The 6,370-nt window shown below is 46.5% G+C and overlaps 1 pseudogene; it reads left to right on the top strand.

The window, feature by feature from the left end:
• The first annotated feature begins 3,191 nt into the window (after positions 1–3,191).
• On the top strand, positions 3,192–6,157 carry LOC125548801 (annotated as a pseudogene).
• Positions 6,158–6,370: the final 213 nt, after the last annotated feature.

Here is a 6,370-nt window from a genome sequence, read left to right as displayed (position 1 = left end):
CTAGTTGAGAGAGATGTACACCAACTTATAAGGTGAGCTCTTATCCCACTAATATGAGTTGGTGTGAAGGAAGGAGAGGTGTTCCACACGCGCGCTCCTCCGCCGCCCGCCTTGCCACGCCATGACGCGCGCGTGCGCCACGGGTTGCGGGAATGAGCCGAGCTGATGCAATGTTTTGCCGGTCAAAATTGGAGAGTCCATTACAAACACAAAATGAATGTGAGACGTCATATTCATTGCGGAAATGAAAACGTCCATAATAAATACGTTTTATTGTGGAGATGGAAATGTCTGTAATTAAACGCGTTTTTATGGAGATGAAACGTCTGTAATTAAATGGTTTTATTGCTGGACCGTTCTCCTACCCGACTGGCTATATATATGAGGCATCGCAGCTCAGCCAAACACACTTCACACCTCCACTGCTCCCTGGTCGTTCCTTTCATTGCTGCTGCCCTTGGTGATCCCATCCCGTCTACCGCGTACACGGTTGATGGGAGAGCAGGCATCTGAAACTCCGCTTCTCCAGATCCTGTACGGGAGAGAGGCGATTAGGTTTTTGGGGAGCGTCTCCTATGCGACTGCTCGCCTCGGTTCAACTACTTCGTCTACGTCGACTACTTCTGCGTCACCTTTGTCTTCACCATGAGCACTGACCCCGATCGTGCGGCTGCCGAGAAGGCCACTACTGACAAGAGGATCGCCGACGAGGCCGACGCCTCCGCTGCTGCTACGGCCAACTGGCCTACTGGAGGGTATAATACATTTACACTGCTCCTGTTTACTTTCATGTGTGCAGTACTAGTGGTTTGCGTAGATGTTTCTACTATCTGTCTAGTACGTGAGTACATCATCAAAATTCAGTATGTCATTAGCACTGCCTATGTCATATTCATGATTTATTATTGAATTAAATTAATTAAACAATTGCTTAATTTCTCAACATGAACAAATTTGGAAAAGCAGGAATACTTTTTAAACTTCTGAACAATATTTGAAAACATGAACAGTTTTTGAAAATTTAATCAGTTTTTGAAATACCAAACTTTTTCTCAATTTATGAACAAAATTTGAGAAAAGGAACGTTTAAAAATTTCGTGTCCAAACTTTTTCTAAAAAGAAAATCAATTTGAAACAGAAAAAAACATGGAAAAGGAAAAGAAACAGAAACCGAAAAAAGGAAGAAGGAAAAAAACTTGATAAAGAAAAAGGGAGAAGGAAAGAAAGTGGAAAAAAACGAAATATCTGAAAAACCCACTAAAAACCCGGTCCCAGAACTTTCTAATAGGTTCCCAAAACAAGAATCTTGTAGGACGTTAAAGCTACTGCAAATGGGCCGGCCCATATCGTTCGCTCACACTCCGACGAGCGTCATCTAGGATATTCCAAGATCTGAATAGCAGTGATCGGCCAAATAGTATCACTGACGCGCAAGTGGCTGGTTAGTGCTAATAACGACATCTTCATCACATACGGCCTAGTTAGCCGGTCATTGATAACTATCAACAGGACTAGAGAAATAGGGATATCAGTGACCGTCCACTCTAGGACACAAATTACACATGCAACACACAAGAAGCACAAATAAACATTGTATTTTCATCCAAAACTATTTCTGAACACATGAACATTTGTGGAAATCATGGATTGTTTTTTTTTTAATTCATGGTTTTTGTTTGAAATTCTATGAACCTTTTTAGAATTCCATAAAAAATACAAGTAAAGAAAGAAAAATAAATAAATAAATACAGGCACCACACGCCCCTCACTGAGCTGATCCAAATCGCACAGATGGTGTGCGATTGGTTACCTGGCGTGGGAGCGGCTATGTGCCGCTTGCGCCGATGGTGGGCCGGTCCAGTAGGACGTGGCTCATCATGTTGACATCATTCAATTCTTTTTTCTATTTTTACTTTTATTTATATTTTGAATGCATATATTTCAAAAACTTCCAAAAAAATGTTCATGTCGATGAAGAAATATTCATGCGTTTCAAAAATAAATATATGCAATTTTTTTAATGTGTATACAATTTTATAAAATATTTGTGTAATGTAAAATGTTTTGTACCGTCAAAAAATGTATGTGACATTTTATGGAAAATATTCCCACATTTCAAAAAAATGTTCGTGACATTTGATAGAAAATAATCAAGTGTTTCCAATAAATATTGTTAAAAATTAATACAATGTAAATTTCTTTGTGTAGTTTAAAAGAATGTTTATTTCCATTAAAAAAACTACAACGTGTCTTTGGAAAATGTTAACGTGTATTCGAAGAAGTATTCAAAACATCTATTTAAAAAATGTGCACCATGCAATGAAGAATATCCAATGTGTATGAGAAAATTGTTTCACATGTGCTCTAGAAATATATTCGTGCACTGAAAAAAATATAGACATGTGTTAAAAAAAGAAAACCGATAAAAACAACAAAGGAAAGCGAAAATAATCAAAGAAAACGAAGAAAACCCCCCAAAAAAATCAAAGTATAACGAGTAAAGAAAGTAAATCCAAAAAACCAATGAGAAAACAAAGAAAACCAGAGTAAAATGAAGAGAAAAAAACCCAAGAAAATCGGTGAAAACAAATAAAATCCAAGAAAAAATAAAAAAACGAAAAAGAAAAAACCCCAAGGAAAACCTGAGCAGAGCAAACCTACAGCGTGTAGCGAGCAACCGCGTTAATTGGCCGTCAGTTAGACATAGCCCGTAGGCGACTTGGAATCGGTATGGGATTCCTTAAGCAGAAAGAATCGACGAGCGACATATAAGGGCATGTACAATGATTGATAAGATAGTCTTATCTTAAATCTTGCATGTGATTTAGAGATGACAACAAAATTTGTCTACAATGGGTCATCTCTTAGTCTTATCTTCAATAACTAGCAATTCCTAAAAATATGGTGAGACATATTGTGCTAAGAGATCATCTTTTGTCTTCTCTTAAATAAGAGAAGACAAACCTTTTCTTATGAATTCTCTCTCCTCCACCTCATCATCTATCCTACGTGACACTCCTAAGATAGCACCATTGTACATGCCCTAACCCTGCGTGGCCACGGATGAAAAAGGGTGCCGCGTTAGGATTTCAACTTTTGTCAAGGTCGAGCTAGCCCTACCTCGTCTTCAATCGGAAATCCCTCTTCGCCGCGCCGCCGCTGCCCTAAATTCCACCACGCAAACACCGGCAATGGCATCGTCGCAGAGGGCAATCACCACGACTTCATCGAGGTCCAGCCTAGGGTCCGCGCGGGGAGGGCACGCGTTCGAGATATCTGGGTACAGCCAGCACAAGGGCCTTGGCATAGGCGAATCCGTCCGCTCCGCCACCTTCACTGTCGGCGGCTGCGAGTGGTCCATCGTCTTCTACCCCGACGGAGAAATGTATGAATACCAAGAATACGTCTCGGTGTTTCTTGAGCTACTGACGTTGGAGGCCGACGTAAGAGCCGGCTTCGACATGATTCTGGTCGTCCCGTCGGACCGGGCCACCACCAAGTTGATCCATCGGGTGGCTCCCATGGTTTTCGGCCACATACAACCCGACTGGGCTTCCCCAGTTCATGAAGAGGGCAGTCTTGGAATCATCACCGTACCTGGAGGACGACAGCCTCGTGATCAAGTGCGAGGTCACTGTCGTCAGGCAACCACAGGTGGAGGAGACCGCGCCGGACTTCGAGGTCCAGGTGCCGGCCTCTGATCTGTACGACAATCTTGGGAAACTGTTACAATCAAGGGAGGAAGCTGTGTGGTTTTGTGTAGCTTGAGCTACGTGGTACCCCTTATTTTAGCCATCCATTTTTGTATCATGATCCGTGCAGGCGTATTTGTCATTTTTGTTTCTCTCAAACGAAACAACCTATAAACTTCAAACTTTGCAAGACAACAAAACATTCCGTACGTGTGTTGAACGCAGAAGTGTCGTCCGTTCGGCGCTAGGATCATCGGTGATTTGGATCACGACGAGTACGACTCCATCAACCCCGTTCACTTGAACGCTTCCGCTTAGCGATCTACAAGGGTATGTAGATGCACTCTCCTTCCCCTCGTTGCTAGATTACTTCATAGATTGATCTTGGTGATGCGTAGAAAATTTTAAATTTCTGCTACGATCCCCAACACCGGGTCCGAGCAGAGGTAGCAACACTAAGGGCGAGTACATGCCACCTGGGAGTGGCCGGAGAGGCCGCAGTTGAAGCACTTGACGAGGTCGGAGGAGCGGTCGTCGGGGAGGAGAGCGATCGTAGTCGAGGCGGCGAGATCCCGGGAGGCGCCGTTGGCCGGGGCAGTGCCGTTTGCGCGCCCAAGACTGCGCTTCTTGCGCTTGCCACCGGGTCGGCCCCGTCCCGCCCCATTGCCGGCCGGGGGAGACTCGGCTCGCCTCGAGATGGCTGGTAGCGACGAACCGCGGCGGCATCGGGAGGGGGGGCTACTTCCCATGGGAGCGGCCAGGGGAACGAGCGCGGCCGCCCCAGGCCGAGGAGCGGCTGGCATCCCGATGGCGCGGAGGGGAAGGTGACCAGCGTCGAGCATCGCTCCGGTCTGCGGCCGGGAGGGGGCAAGCGGGAGCGGCCACAGCGGTCCGCGCGAGGAGGAGATCGGCGTGAGGGGGCGCGGAGGTTGTCGTGGGCGGGAGATCGATGGTCGCCACGGGAAGAGAGCTGTCGGCGGAGCTCAGACTCATGGCGAACCGCGTCGGGGGACGGGCGGGAGGAGTCGCGCCGCTCCTCCGCATGGGAGGGTTCAGGGCGGCGGTAGTCGGGGCCCCGCTTGGGGCAGGTCCCAGCGTCGTGCCACTCGCGGGGCATGGGGGCCGACGGCGAGTTCGACGGCGATGGGGGAGGGAGCGAGGTGTTGGCGGCGGGGGTCGGGAGAGCGAGGGTTAGGGCACGGGGGGAATGGGATGGGGGCGAGGGAAGCCCGCAGGCGGCCAAATAGGCCTGATAGCCGGGCAGGCCGGCCCACCAGGACCGCAGCTAAGGCTGGTCCCGGAAGCGGAGCTGCCAGCACATGCCCATGGTCCAAATCCAGGCCCAACACTAGGGCGGCCCACGACCGGGCGTCCCAGCCAGCGATACAGGGCAGCAGCGACTAGGGTTTCCCCTAGTGCTGCGGCCGCTACCGCCGCCGCGACCGGACTTCGAGGTCCAGGTGCCGCCCTCTGATCTGTACGACAATCTTGGGAAACTGTTACAATCAGGGGAGGAAGCCGTGTGGTTTTGTGTAGCTTGAGCTACGTGGTATCCCTTATCTTAGCCATCCATTTTTGTATCATGATCCGTGCAGGCACATTTGTCATTTTTGTTTCTCTCAAAGGAAACAACGTATAAACTTCAAACTTTGCAAGACAACAAAACATTCTAATTACTATGTGCGAATTTTTTTTCAGATTTTTCATGCATTTTAAGTGCAAAAAATTATTTTTTTTAATCAAAAAATCCTCGTTTTGTATATTTATGTCGGTCCAAAAAATCTGAAAGTTTTTTCACACATTGAAGTTCTAAATTTGGTTTGATCTGCAAAGTTTGAAGCCCATATGTTCTTTCATTTGAAAGAAACAAAAAAGAGAAATCTTCTTACTGTAAATTAGTTGACGAGTACGGATCTCAAAGCAATGTTGGAGGGCTGGAGATAAGAGGTTCCGTGTAGCTCAACCTACAGAGAAACTTTACCCACAAGATTGTGCTTGCAATGCGGTCACCGGTGTTCAAGGCGGAGCTTTCTGGGCCGATGAGCGACAAAAGAACACGGAGGATAACCGTCAAGGATATGCAGCCTGCTGTATTCAAGGCGTTGCTTCAGTTTATCTATACTGATTCCTTGCCTTCCATGCTTGACCTCTGCGACAGTGACCAGAAAGAAATGGTCAAGCATTTGCTTGTGGCTGCAGATAAGTATGCCATGGAAAGATTGAAGCTAATCTGCGAAGGCATTCTTTGTAGGAATCTCGACGTTGATTCTGTGGCGACGACATTAGCTCTGGCTGACCAGCATCATTGCGGCAACCTCAAAGAAGCTTGTGTCCAATTTCTCCTCACGGGGAGTAGAATGGATGCTGTGCTGGCAAGCAAAGGCTACACACACCTTAAAAGATCTTGTCCTTCTGTCATAGTTGATATCTTTGAGAGGGCAACTAAGTCTCGCAAGATTTTGTAAGTTCATGTTGGGTTATCTGGATGTAGTTATCTTACATATGACTTGGTAGTATGTAGCCACCTGAAACCAACTCTCCTTATCCTCTTTTTTTTCGAAAAGGGGGATCCCCGGTCTCTGCATCAGAACGATGCATACGGCCATACTTATTAATAAGTAAATAGGTTCAACAAAAGTCGTCATGTCTCAAACAAAAGAACGAAAAATGCTCACAAA

This window comes from Triticum urartu, chromosome 3 (genome assembly GCF_003073215.2).
Source record: "Triticum urartu cultivar G1812 chromosome 3, Tu2.1, whole genome shotgun sequence".
Classification (NCBI taxonomy): Eukaryota; Viridiplantae; Streptophyta; class Magnoliopsida; order Poales; family Poaceae; genus Triticum; species Triticum urartu.
The sequence above is the reverse complement of the archived record's forward strand: the minus strand, read 5'-3'. Positions and strand labels throughout refer to the sequence as shown.